The following is a 15,218-nucleotide window of genomic DNA, read 5'->3' as shown; positions in this document are numbered from 1 at the left end:
ATTGGGGTTGTGCATGATGTGAGTATTTTGTGTGGTGAAGATGGAGCATAGCCAGACTATATGATTTTGTAGGGATAACTTTCTTTGGCCTTGTTATTTTGAAAAGACATGATTGCTTTATTAGTAGGCTTGAAGTATTATTGTTTTTATGTCAAATGATAGACTATTGCTTTGAGTCACTCATGTCTTAATATTCACGCCATGATTAGATATGTTATCAAGATTATGCTAGGTAGCATTCCACATCAAAAAATATCTTTTTTATCATTTACCTACTCGAGGACGAGCAAGAATTAAGCTTGGGGATGCTGATATGTCTACGTCGTATCTATAATTTTTGATTGTTCCGTGCCAATATTCTACAACTTTCATATACTTTTGGCAACTTTTTATACTATTTTTGGGACTAACATATTGATCCAGTGCCCAGTGCCAGTTCCTGTCGGTTGCATGTTTTTGGTTTCGTAGAATATCCATATCAAACGGAGTCCAAACGGGATAAAAACGGACGGAGATACTTGTTGGAATATTTGGAAAATTCCGGAAGAAAAATCCATGCAAGATGGTGCCCGAGGCTGTCACGAGGCAGGGGGGCGCGCCTGCCCCCTGGGCGCGCCCCCTACCCTCGTGAGCCACCCGTAAGGCGGTTGATGCTCTTCTTTTGCCGCTAGAAAGCTAATTTTCAGAACAAAAATCACGGCGATGGTTTCAGGCCAATCAGAGTTACGGATCTCCATATATACATGAAATGGTGAAACAGAGCCGGGAGAGAACGCAGAAACAGGGAGAGACAGAGAGACAGATCCAATCTCGGAGGGGCTCTCACCCCTCCCACGCCATGGAGGCCAAGGACCAGAGGGGAAACCCTTCTACCATCTAGGGAGGAGGTCAAGGAAGAAGAAGAAGAAGGGGGGCCCTCTCCCCCTTGCTTCCGGTGGCGCCGGAGTGCCACCGGGGGCCATCATCATCACCGTATTCTTCACCAACATCTTCACCGCCTTCACCACCAACTCTTCCCCCCTCTATGCAGCAGTGTAACCTCTCTCTGACCCGCTGTAATCTGTACTTAAACATGGTGCTCAACACTATATATTATTTCCCTATGATGTATGGCTATCCTATGATGTTTGAGTAGATCCGTTTTGTCCTAATGGCTATTTGATGATCAAGATTGGTTTGAGTTGCATGTTTTATTATTGGTGCTGTCCTATGGTGCTCTTCGTGTCACGCAAGCGTGAGGGATCCCCGCTGTAGGGTGTTGCAATATGTTTATGATTTTCTTATGGTGGGTGGCGTGAGTGAACAGAAGCACAGACCCGAGTAAGTAGGTTGTTTGCGTTTGGGACAAAGAGGACTTGATGCTTTAATGCTATGGTTGGGTTTTACCTTAATGAATCTTTAGTAGTTGCGGATGCTTGCTAGAGTTCCAATCATAAGTGCATATGATCCAAGTAGAGAAAGTATGTTAGCTTATGCCTCTCCCTCAAATAAAATTGTAATAATGATTACCGATCTAGTTATCGATTGCCTAGGGAGAAATAACTTTCTCGTGACAACAAGCTCTCTACTAAAACTAATTTAGTTGTGTCTTCATCTAAACAGCCCTAGCTCTTATTTACTCGCTCTTTATTATCTTGCAAACCTATCCAACAACACCTACAAATTACTTCTAGTTTCATACTTGTTCTAGGTAAAGCGAACGTCAAGCGTGCGCAGAGTTGTATCGGTGGTCGACAGAACTTGAGGGAATATTTGTTCTACCTTTAGCTCCTCGTTGGGTTCGACACTCTTACTTAACGAAAACTATTGCGATCCCATATACTTGTGGGTTATCACTTCTCGTCCTCTAGGGCCTTGTTCAATGTCTCCTCACGAGCCCCGGGCTCCGAAAGCTTCGCCTCCAAGCAGCCCAACTTCAGCTTCAGGTTGTTGATGAAGTCGTTGGCCTCGGAGAGCAGCTTGGCCTTGTCGAAGATGGCAACATGCGCATCTGCCAGAGTGTGGTTATCAATATCCATCTCCTCCGTCAGCCCCGAGATCTTCTTCTTCAGCCCCTCCCGCTCCAACTCCATCTCCTTCAGCTTACCGGCGTGGTCCAGAGCCAGAGCGCTGAGTATGTCCTTGTTCTTCTGCTCCAGCTCCTAGGTCCGCTGTGTAACAATATTCCCAACCTCCTCGTCCTTGCCGTAGAGCATGGCGGCAAGCGCCTGCTCACCCGCCACGAGGTATTCCTCCTGGCTATTCAGCACAGCTTGCTGCTGCTGCCAGGTGGCTTCATCCTTGGCGGCCTGCTCCCTCGCCGCCTCTTGGACCTTCTCGATGTCATCCTGTTTCAAGATGAGCTCTCTCTTGCGCTCGTCCAGCTCATCCTGCGAAGTCCATAGATCTTCTCGGGCCTCGGCGAACCAGACCCGCGTCTGGGTGACGCGCTCCCGAAAATCCGCCTCCGCCTTGTCCACCGCAGTCATCCTGGAGTTCACCTAGTCCTGGCGGGCATGGTGGAGCGCTTGGAGATTTTGGAAGTTGGTGCTCATGGCCCGAAGAAGCTGCCCCTCCTGGGAATCGCCGTCGTCGGTGCTCGGTTCATCGACAACCTGGATCCCGGCGGTTGCGAGCACCTCATCATCGAAAACCTCCTCTTAGGCTGGCGCTCTGGTGCTCGCTGTCCCTGGGGGCGGACCAACAGGTCGTCGCCCACACTCAGGTACTTGCCCGGGGCAGGGGCTGCAGGGGAGGAAGGTTGTTCATTGGCCACCTCCTCCTCGACGGGCCCCTCGGCGGCCTCCCCAGCAGGCCCCTTGCCGGTCTCCTCGGCAGCGGCCTTGCCAGCCTCCCCGGCAGCAGTCCAACCGGTCTCCCTGGCAGGCCCCTTGTCGGTCTCCTCGATGGAAGACTTGGTGGCTTCCTCGCCGGCGATCTTGACGGCCTCAGCTTCGATGTCCTTGGCGACCTCCCTAATGAAAGTGTCAATGTCGTCATGGTCCATCGAGGGAGGGTCTGGGGACTAGAAAGGAAGGACGAAGTGAGGCCAAGGTCAAGGTTCAGAATAAAGAGAAAAAACAGGGAGGTAGGCCACTTACCTGTACCGAGCTGCGGAGAAGTGTTTCCTTCCCCGCCCGCATCCGTTGGCGGGACGGAGCCACCATCGCCCGTGGTTGTCTCCTCCTCCTCCTCCATGCGTGTGGGGTCAGCGGTGTTCGCCCTTGCCAGGGACGCCCCTCCGGGCGGCGTGGTAGATGGGGGCGGCATGTCGGGGGTGGTCCCCAGCGGATCCTCCTGCTGCCGCTCTCCTCCTGCAAAACCCGGAAGGTCAGCACCAAAAATCCCCGCCCCGGCACCCTGCCGACGAGGAGTGAGTAATGAACTTACGCTCAGGGCTGGGTCGAGGGCTGCGGTCAGGGCTGATCTCCACCACCGTCGGTGTGTGTGGAGTGCTCGCCGAAGGCTTGTCGCCCGTCGAAGCCTTGGCCCTCTTTGCCGCCCTCTGGGCCAGCGTATCAGTGTCCCTGCAAAGATGATATCATGTCAGGAAATATAGTACGACCTGAAGGTCAAAGCCAATGAAGGGCAAGGTGCTTACTCCCCCTCCCCCTCTGGTCTCCTCTTCCTCTTCGGGCTGAAGGACCCGAGGTCAAAATCAACCTCCGGGTCGCTGTCCGAAGGGGAAGGATAAGGGGATGGGGTCCTACTCCGCTTGGACGAGGAAGAGGTGGCGGCCGTTGCCTTCTTTTTCGCCACCGCGACCCTCGTCTAGGGCCTGGGCAACGCTAGGGCCTGTTGTCGCTGTGTCGTCCTACCGGGCTGGACCGGCTCGCCGGAGCTAGCCCGCCGCAGGACACGTTTTCTCCCCGGGGCCGAGGGCTCATCCGCCTCGGTATCCTCTTCGGCTGACTCCTCGGCCGCGTCTTCAACAAGGGTGGGCCCAGCGCCGGTGCCGGTGGTCTCCCCGACAGACCCAGCCCACTCGGCGAGTTCCTTCTCTTCTGCGGCCGTGTCGGCCTCGTCCTCTATGGTGCCGACGTTGCCGGCCTCCTTGGGGAGTTCCGGCTCCTCCGCCCTGGCGGCAATATACGCCAGCTTCGCCTTGGTGGTGCCGAGGATGAGCAGCCTCTCGTCATGGACATACCTCTCCGACGTGTTTTTAAAGAAGGCCTGCACCCGCTCCGCTTCTGGCTCAGCCCAGCTTGGATCAAGGTCGTGTGCGTTGAAGTCCGGCATCATAGCGATGATGGCGGTCTGGCAAGAGTTGTTGCTCAATGATACCGAGGGAGTCCGGGATTAGGGGGTCTCCGGACAGCCGGACTCTATCCTTCGGCCAGAATATTGGACTATGAAGATACTAAATTGAAGACTTCGTCTCGTGTCCGGATGGGACTCTACTTGGCATGGAAGGCAAGCTAGGCAATACGGATATGGATATTTCCTCCTTTGTAACCGACCTTGTGTAATCCTAACCCTCTCCGGTGTCTATATAAACCGGAGGGTTTAGTCCGTAGGACAACAACAATCATACCATAGGCTAGCTTCTAGGGTTTAGACTCTCCGATCTTGTGGTAGATCAACTCTTGTAATACCCATATCAACAAGAATAAATCAAGTAGGACGTAGGGTTTTACCTCCATCGAGAGGGACCGAACCTGGGTAAAACATCGTGTCCCCTGCCTCATGTTACCATCCGCCTTAGACGCATAGTTCGGGACCCCCTACCCGAGATCTGCCGGTTTTGACACCGACAATGGTGCTTTCATTGAAAGTTCCTCTGTGTCGTCATCATCAGGCTTGATGGCTCCTTCGATCATCGTTAGCGATGCAGTCCAGGGTGAGACTTTTCTCCCCGGACAGATTTTTCTATTCAGCGGCTTTGCACTCTGGGCCAATTCGCTTGGCCATCTGGAGCAGATTGAAAGCTACGCCCCTGGCCATCAGGTCAGGTTTGGAAGCTTAAACTACACGGCTGATATCTGCGGAGACTTGATCTTCAACGGATTCGAGCCCCTGTCGAGTGCGCCGCACTGTCACGATGGGCATGATTTAGCTCTGCCGCCGAACAGTGCCCTAGAGGCCGCACCCGCATCTGCTCCGACCTTTAATTCGGAGCCAACTACGCTGACCGAGGGCGGGTGGCTAGACCCCGCCGCGGAGGCTGCAGCCTCAACGGCGATCGAGCCAAACACCAACCTTATCCTTCGCGAGGCCCGTGACTCCACATTGCTGGACTCTCCTCCGAGCTCTGAACCATCCGCGCCCCTGCCAATCAAATCGGATTGGGCGCCGATCATGGAGTTCACTACCGCGGATATCTTTCAGCACTCGCCTTCGGCGACATACTGAATTCACTAAGGTCTCTCTCTTTGTCAGGAGAGTCCTGGCCGGATTATGACCGGCAGGATTGGGATGCGGACGACGAAGAAATTCGACGCCCACCCACCACCCACTTCATAGCCACTATCGACGACTTAACCGACATGCTCGACTTTGACTCCGAAGACATCGACGATATGGACGATGATGCAGGAGACGAAGAGGAACCACTGCCCACAGGGCACTGGACAGCCACCTCATCATACGATATATACATGGTATACACACCCAAAGAAGGCAATGGCGACGAGACAGCGGAGGATGACCCCTCCAAGAAGTAACCCAAGCGCCGACATCAGCGGTGCCGCTCTAAGTCCCGCCAAAGCAAAAGTGGTGATACCGGCACAGGAGATAATAACACTCCGGATAGTGCCGAAGACGGAAACAATCCCCTCCAGCACGATCTAGGACAGGAGGGTGGAGAGGCCAGCCCTCCAGAGAGAGCGGCAGATGGAGAGACGGAGGATGATAATTACATGCCCCCCTCCGAAAACGAGGCAAGCCTCGACGATGACGAACTCGTCGTGTGTAGGATTGAAAGTATGTCTAGAGGGGGGATGATTAGACTACTTGACCAAGTAAAAACTTAACCTTTTCCCAATTTTAGTTCTTGGCAGATTTTAGCTAATTTAGGACAAGTCAAGCAATCATCACATAATTCAAGCAAGCATGCAAAGAGTATATAGGCAGCGGAAAGTAAAGCATGCAACTTGCAAGAATGTAAAGGGAAGGGTTTGGAGATTTCAAACGCAATTGGAGACACGGATGTTTTTCCCGTGGTTCGGATAGGTGGTGCTATCCTACATCCACGTTGATGGAGACTTCAACCCACGAAGGGTAACGGTTGCGCGAGTCCACACAGGGCTCCACCCAAGGGTAACGGTTGCGCGAGTCCACACAGGGCTCCACCCACGAAGGGTCCACAAAGAAGCAACCACCCACAAAGGTTCCACGAAGAAGCAACCTTGTCTATCCCACCATGGCCATCGCCCACGAAGGACTTGCCTCACTAGCGGTAGATCTTCACGAAGTAGGCGATCTCCTTGCCCTTACAAACTCCTTGGTTCAACTCCACAATCTTGTCGAAGGCTCCCAAGTGACACCTAGCCAATCTAGGAGACACCACTCTCCAAGAAGTAACAAATGGTGTGTAGGTAATGAACTCCTTGCTCTTGTGCTTCAAATGATAGTCTCCCCAACACTCAACTCTCTCTCATAGGATTTGGATTTGGTGGAAAGAAGATTTGAGTGGAAAGCAACTTGGGAAGGCTAGAGATCAAGATTCATATGGTAGGAATGGAATGTCTGGATCTCAACACATGAGTAGGTGGTTCTCTCTCAGAACATATGAGTAGGAATGGTGTGTGTGTTCTGATGGCTCTCTCTCCGAATGAGAAGGAGGTGGAGGGGTATATATAGCCTCCACACAAAATCCAACCGTTACACACAATTTACCAATATCGGTGGGACCGGATAAATAAACTCGGTCTGACCGAAGTAGTAAACCTAGTGACCGTTAGGAATTTCGGTGGGACTGACATGCAACTCGGTAGGACCGATTCGGTTAGGGTTTGGGCATAATGTAATCTCGGTGAGACCGATTACACAAACTCGGTGAGACCGAATTTGGTAATTAGCTAACCAGAGAGTTGGTCAGGCAAACTCGGTGGGACCGATTTGCTCTTTCGGTGAGACCGAGTGGAACTCGGTGAGACCGAAAAGTTACAAAGGGGAAACAGTGAGTTTACATTGCAATCTCGGTGGGACCGAAAAGTTATGAAAGGGAAACAGAGAGTTTGCAACCCCATCTCGGTGAGACCGAGATCCTTATCGGTAGGACCGAATTGCTAGGGTTTGGCAGTGGCTAATGACAAGTGAAACTCGGTGGCGCCGGATAGGAAGAATCGGTAGGACCGAGTTTGGTTTAGAGTTTAGGTCATATGTGGATATGGGAAAGTAGTTGAGGATTTTGGAGCATATCACTAAGCACATGAAGCAAGAGGCTCATTAAGCAACACCTCATCCCTCCTTAATAGTATTGGCTTTTCCTAAAGACTCAATGTGATCTTGGATCACTAAAATATAAAATGAAGAGTCTTGAGCTTTTGAGCTTGAGCCAATCCTTGTCCTTAGCATTTTCAGGGTTCCACTTTCACATCCATGCCATGCCAATCATTGAGCTTTCCTGAAATAATTATCTTGGAATAGTATTAGCTCAATGAGCTATATGTTGTTATGAATTACCAAAACCACCTAGGGATAGTTGCACTTTCAATCTCCCCCTTTTTGGTAATTGATGACAACATATAGATCAAAGCTTCGACAAATGATAATAAGCATGAAATATATCATCGGTTTGAGAAGTATGTGATAAGTAAGAGCTCCCCCTAAATTTGTGCATATTTAAAATTTGCTTTGGACTTCAAATGCACAAAGAGTTAGAGTCATGGGTTACTCTTGCATGTCACATACATCTTGGTGGAGCGCTCAAAATAATAAGAATGAAATACATGCACTCATCACCAAGAATAATAAATGATCACACAAGATAGATAAGATAATAGCATTAAGCAAGCATTAAGTGTAGCTTATGATCAAACACATGATCACCAATGTCTCACAAATAATGACGTAGTATCAAGCACTCAAAAGCAGAAAAGGTTCGAAATACCACCAAATAAAGCAAGAGAGAAAAGCAACACTCTCTCTCTCGAAGCCTATGATCTATACATCTTCTCCCCCTTTGGCAACAAGTTACCAAAACGTTCCTAGAAAATGCATAGCACTAGATCGACGCTCAGGCTTGATCTTCAGGTGGTGGTGGAGTCCGGATCACTCCAAGGACGAAGGCTTCTGTAGATTTTGAAGTAGTCGCTGGAGTTGGAACTGAAGTAGATGCTGTAGCTGAGGCTGTAGCTGGTGCTGAAGTGGTGGCTCTGGTGTCAGCAACTAGCACGGCAGACGACCTCGGGCCTCGTGGCACTCTAGAAAAAGCATGAGTCGTGGTCCTGCCTCTCCTCTCATTCATGTCCTCCTGGAGCTGCTCCACTGCAGACTGAACTTCCGTTACCTTGACATCCAAGTCATAGAACTTCTGTTCCATGATTCTCTCTAGGCTCTGCTGGTTCTTAGTGAGGGTGGCCAGACTTTGCTCAATCCTCAGCGTGGATGCAATCAAGTAACCAAGCTGCTCTTGTTTGGTCTTCAAAAAGTACTCAGATGCCTCCTCTTGAGTAGGCATCTTGGCAGCTTTCTCCTTCCTCGCCTTCTCCTTCTTTGCAAATGCTTGGGCAGATGATGGCTCGTTCTCAGTCATGACAACTTCATTGTCCTCGAAATCTGGACGGATGGGCAGGTGTTCCTTATCCAACAAATATACACCCGTGCCCATCTTGGAGTTGATTTGCTCCTGAATCTGAGGGGCATATCCGCAGCTCCTCTTCTGATTTGCCGCGGTCCTTTTGATTGTTTCCACTATGAGGCTCATGACTTTGAATTTCTGAGGCACATCAAACACATGTAGCAAGTTGATCGCGTGACCTCTGATCATCTTGTGATCTCCAGACTTGGGCAGAAGGGTGTGCCTAAGGATCCAGTTGATCGTAGGCAGTCCTGATAGCAAATAATGCACTGAGCCAAATTTGAATGTGTCAAGTGCTTCATTCGGAATCTCCTTGTACATGTTGGACATGGAGTTGTGGTCCATCTTTTTCTTGGCATAGATATCCAAGTCCTCATCTTGCTCCTCTAGGGCATTAATGATCTGTGCCCACTCATCCACTGTAGATTGGTACCTTGTACCCTCAGACATCCATGTAATCCTCCCATCTGGATAAAAGTGAGCTGTGGAGTAGAACTGCATGATAAGTTCCTCGTTCCACTTTGTGAGCTTCTACCCAACAAAGTCAGCTACTCCACAAGCACTAAAGCTGTCAAATACTCCTGGGTAGTACTCCTCATTCTCCTTGATATATGTCCAATCAACCCATCGCATATCACAGACAATGGGCTTCTTATCTAGCAGCACTGTCTCATAAAAATCCTGCTGCTCCTTGGTGTGAAACCTGTAGTCCACGGCAGTCCTTCTCCTAGAAGCATATGGATCTGCTTCTCTCCACTTCGTGAGCCCTGAGTCTCTCCTGAGCTTCATATCCTCAGCCACAGGATGAGCATCGTTGTGGTCTAGGATCTTGGGCTTGAGCTTCTGAAGGACATTCTCTTCCTCATCCTCAGCAACAGTCTCAGGCATTGGGGCCTTGTTCTTCTCAGCTGTAGGAATGCTCCGTGTGTTCCTCTTGGGCTTTGGCTTTGGAGCTGGCTTGGCCTTGGAAGCAGCTCCCCCTGATTTTATGGCATCTCCCATTAGCTTGGGTGCCTTGGCGCTGGTGCAGCTGCCTCTTCTTCTTCTTCCTCTTCCATGATGGAAGCTTTGCCAAGTACCCTAGCCACAGTCTTCTTCACCCTCTCCTTTCTCTTCTTGCCTTCTGCAGCAACTGGCTCTTGGGGAGTGGGCTTCTCAGTTGAGGCTCTTGCCTTTGACATGGGCTGCCTGCCTGCTGGCCTTTTGATTTTCAGCCCTGGCTTTGTGCCTTGAGCTGGCTCAACTCTCTTGGAAGTGGCCTCTTCCTCTGCCACATAGTCCTCATCTTCAGAGTCTGAGGTTTTCTTCTTCCTTTGTCTCGTGGCAGCCTTTGGCAAATTGCTAGGAGTGCTCCTGCTGCCTTCATCAGATGAACTGGAGGGACTAGTGCCCTCACTCATGACTGCTTGCTGCTCTGATAGATTCTGGCTATCACTCTGGTCTGACATGCTGCAAACTGACTGCTGACCCCGTGAATAGATTATAGAGGAGATAGAGTGGATGAGCATCACAAAATGCAGAGATTTTTGCAAAAAGAATGATCCAAAAACTTAGTTTTAGTTTCCCACTGAAATCATCTCGGATCTACCGATTTTCAAACTCGGTGATACCGAAGCAGTTTTGGAACCTAAACTAGTGAACTCGGTAGGACCGAGTCACAGTTCGGTGGCACCGAGACTGCTAGGGTTTCACTGAGTTCAAAAATCGGTCACACCGATAAGTAATTCTCGGTCAGACCGAGTCTCACTTGTGCAATGGCATAAGCCAAATCGGTGGGACCAAGTTTTTCAACTCGGTGGGTCCGAGATGGTTTCGGCAGAAACCTAAACCTAGAATTTTCGAATCAAACCTAACCTATGAGCGTTTTGACTGGATAGAAGTTTATCAAACGTGGCTAGAAACAGTATGATCACAATGTGCTATGAATCAGATTGAGGAATAGCACAAAGATCAAGTCCATACCCTAGTTCGGCGGGGACTTGCTACGGCGGCAACGGCGGGGCAGAAATCCCGTTGACGGCGACGGAAACCAGCGACTGGAGGCTGCTGGCGGCGAGAGGACGATCCGGAGACCTCGAGGGCAGAGCAGGCTATCGCGCGGGCGAAGGGGTTCGGAGAAATTTCCAAATTTTGCCCGTGACTATATATAGCCCGACCCTGTCGGTGTGACTGAGTGGAACAACTCGGTGGCACCGAGATTCATAACTGCGTGCAGTTACTGAAACTCGTTGTGACTGAAAGGTTCAAATCGGTTGCACCGAGATCAAAAACCTAGATCAACTTAATGATCTCGGTAGGACCGAAAGTGTAGTATCGGTCAGACCGAGAATCGTAAAGAGGTTTTGGAAGTTTAAGTCTATGACGAATCGGGGACTCCGAGCGCTCCTCACACAGAGTGGTTCGAATCTGACTTGATCAAATTTTGTGATGCAGCATGAATAGAGTTTGAGACGAGAAAAGCATAGATAGCTAGAGGAGGTTCTTAGGCATTCTTGTCCATCCACTTTTCAAAAAGAAATAAAGCCGAACAATCAAAAACAACAAGTGGATGTCCTCGAATGAGTAAATTATGCAACCAGCATGCTCACACAATAAGATGGCAAATGAAATATATGGCAAGGCATGCACAACCAATTCTAGCATCTATCAAGCAATTTGCGATGACTAGGTCATCTATATATGAGTATATTGACTTAGGAGTCAAGTGAGAACATTTGATCATAGGTCATACTCATCGTTTAAGCTCAAGTGGGGTTACCACTTTTACATAAAGCATTGTTGTGTTCACATCTTTAGAGTTGCTTTAGCTCAAGTCTTAGAGTAAAGCTCCCCCTAGATGTGATATCCCCCCTAAGAGGGATGAACTAACCTTGGGTTTTGTCGATGATGACTTCATGTAGATATTGAAGATGTGGATGCTCAATGTTGATGTAGATCTCTTGGAGCTATCCATATGAGTGAATTGCACTTTCAATACCTACATGGGTTAGTCCCACAAGGAACAAACAAGGATATCCATAGACATAGAGTGATGCACACGAGGATGATGTCCATGAAAACTTTTAGGTTACCTTGTCCCTTGTCTTACCAACAAGAGGGTTTGTGACTCCTTGAACTAGTGCAAGATGTGGAGGTTGATTGCACTTTTTCTTGCCAAAATGATAAGAATGAAGTATGTTGGCGGAGTCACCCTCAAGAACTTTCTAGTTCTTCTTCTTTTGGATCCACATCATCTTGATGGGAATCCTTGGAGTTGTAGTCGTACTTGATGAAGTGGAACTTGAAGTAGTCTTGGGAATTCACTTGACTAAGGTCTTTGGAGCTTCTTCAAATGCATCAATTTCCTCTTGAAGCTTGTCCTTGCCTTTTTGCTCGTAGTCTTGTGGTGGAAGATCATCTTGAGCTTGTGTCCCCTTGAAAGAAGTATACTTCTCTTGTTGAGGGACAAACTTTGTCTTGGGGTATTGATCTTCTTCCCATTCAACTCCATTGGCATTGAACTTTCGTTCAAAACCAACACCTTGATTCTTCCGGTGCATTCCTTGCTTGCGCACAATTTCCTCAAATTGCTTACTCCCAGCAAGGCTTTTGTACACTCCTTTCTCTATAATTCCCTTCAATAAGCTATTTTCTTGCTCAAGTGTAACTTGGCTAAGAGAATCATTAGTGGAATCAAGAGAACTACTAGAAGCAACAATATTGGATTTAGCATGATCATTGTTACTACTAGAGGAAGAATCTTTCTTGTTAGACTTGACTTGAGGCATGTAAGTGGATAAGAGTAAACGCTTGGCAATGTAAGAAGAACTTTTCTTGCGGAGATCATCATTGATTGCCTTTAAGAACTCATGCTCTTTCTCAAGATTGAGCTTTTCAAAGCGTAGTTTCTCATGAGCTCTTAAAAGTTCTCGATGATCTTCGAAGATAGTGTCATGAGCTAACTTAAGAGTTTTTCGTTCTTTAGTTAGAGCCTCAATCTTCTCCTTATCATCGTCATTCGTTTTATCTTGATTAGCATGATTAATTGGTCTTTCATAATAGTATTCATCACTAGAGTTGTCACCAAGCAAATCATCACCTAACAAGTCATCTTCATCACTATTGAAATCAATATACTCGAGGTGTGTTACCTTAGGACCTTTGGCCATGAAGCATCTTCCAATTCCTTCATTTGGTGAGTCAAATATGTCGTAGGAGTTGGTTGACACAAGTGCTAGACCGGCAACACCTTCATCTTGAGTATCTTCGGAGTCGGAGTGATAACTTCTCTCGGAGTGGCTGTCGTTGTCGGAGCCGGATACCCATTCACCAACATGATCTTGATGTCTTCGTCTTGTGTAGCTCCTTGATGATTTTTCCTTCCTTTCCGAATCCTTGCTTCTCCGTGAGTATCTTCGTTCATAACGATCATCTCTACTCCTTCTTTCCCTTGGTGGTGATCCTTTGCTTCTTCTTTTTGGAGAATCTTCTCTTCTCTTGTAGGGAGCCGTACACTCATTGGAGTAGTGTCCGGGTCTTCCACAATTGTAACAGTTTCGCTCTCGACTAGAAGATCTTTTGTCATTGTAGGACCTTTACTTGGAGCTTCTATCTTTGCTTCTACTCTTGTAGAACTTGTTGAAGTTCTTCACCATTAAGCTCAATTCTTCGTTGAAGTCTTGTTTCTCACTTGATGATGTAGGGGCTTCACATGAGGCTTTATAGGCACCACTTGATTTGTTGTGAAGTTCCTCTTTATCCTTAAGTGACATCTCATGAGCAACAATTCTTCCAATCACCTCCGTTGGCTTGAGATCTTTGTAATTGGGCATCATTTGAATCAATGTGCACACGGTATCATATTTTCCATCCAAGGCTCTTAGGATCTTCTTAATGATGAATCTATCGGTCATCTCTTCACTTCCTAAGACGGCAATCTCATTTGTGATGAGAGCAAGCCTAGAGTACATTTCAGCGACACCTTCACCATCCTTCATCTTGAACTTGTCAAGTTGGCTTTGAAGCACATCCAACTTGGATTCCTTGACGGAGTCGGTACCTTCGTGCATATCAATCAAAGTGTCCCAAATTTCCTTTGCATTCTCAAGCCGGCTGATTTTGTTGAATTCTTCGGGGCACAATCCGTTGAAGAGAATACCGCAAGCTTGAGCATTGTATTGCAACATCTTCAACTCATCCGCGGTAGCTTCACGGTTTGGTTCTCTCCCATCAAAGAAGTCACCTTGCAAACGAACACACAATAGCCCAAACGGCGGGGTTATGTCCAAGAATATGCATTTTCATTTTATGCTTCCAACTAGCAAAATTAGTACCATCAAAGTAAGGACCTCTACGGTGATAATTTCCCTCCCTAGACGCCATACTCTCCTAGGTTGTGAAACCAAGGCTATGACCACCAAAAGCTATGGAGATCAAGCAAATGGAGACCAAGGCTCTGATACCACTTGTAGGATCGAAAGTATGTCTAGAGGGGGGGTGATTAGACTACTTGACCAAGTAAAAACTTAACCTTTTCCCAATTTTAGTTCTTGGTAGATTTTAGCTAATTTAGGACAAGTCAAGCAATCATCACATAATTCAAGCAAGCATGCAAAGAGTATATAGGCAGCGGAAAGTAAAGCATGTAACTTGCAAGAATGTAAAGGGAAGGGTTTGGAGATTTCAAACGCAATTGGAGACACGGATGTTTTTCCCGTGGTTCGGATAGGTGGTGCTATCCTACATCCACGTTGATGGAGACTTCAACCCACGAAGGGTAACGGTTGCGCGAGTCCACACAGGGCTCCACCCAAGGGTAACGGTTGCGCGAGTCCACACAGGGCTCCACCCACGAAGGGTCCACGAAGAAGCAACCACCCACAAAGGGTCCACAAAGAAGCAACCTTGTCTATCCCACCATGGCCATCACCCACGAAGGACTTGCCTCACTAGCGGTAGATCTTCATGAAGTAGGCGATCTCCTTGCCCTTACAAACTCCTTGGTTCAACTCCACAATCTTGTCGGAGGCTCCCAAGTGACACCTAGCCAATCTAGGAGACACCACTCTCCAAGAAGTAACAAATGGTGTGTAGGTAATGAACTCCTTGCTCTTGTGCTTCAAATGATAGTCTCCCCAACACTCAACTCTCTCTCATAGGATTTGGGTTTGGTGGAAAGAAGATTTGAGTGGAAAGCAACTTGGGAAGGCTAGAGATCAAGATTCATATGGTAGGAATGGAATGTCTTCATCTCAACACATGAGTAGGTGGTTCTCTCTCAGAACATATGAGTAGGAATGGTGTGTGTGTTCTGATGGCTCTCTCTCTGAATGAGAAGGAGGTGGAGGGGTATATATACCCTCCACACAAAATCCAACCGTTACACACAATTTACCAATCTCGGTGGGACCGGATAAATAAACTTGGTCTGACCGAAGTAGTAAACCTAGTGACCGTTAGGAATTTCGGTGGGACTGACATGCAACTCGGTAGGACCGATTCGGTTAGGGTTTGGGCA

This window comes from Triticum urartu, chromosome 7 (assembly GCF_003073215.2).
Source record: "Triticum urartu cultivar G1812 chromosome 7, Tu2.1, whole genome shotgun sequence".
Taxonomy (NCBI): domain Eukaryota; kingdom Viridiplantae; phylum Streptophyta; class Magnoliopsida; order Poales; family Poaceae; genus Triticum; species Triticum urartu.
The sequence above is the reverse complement of the archived record's forward strand: the minus strand, read 5'-3'. Positions refer to the sequence as shown.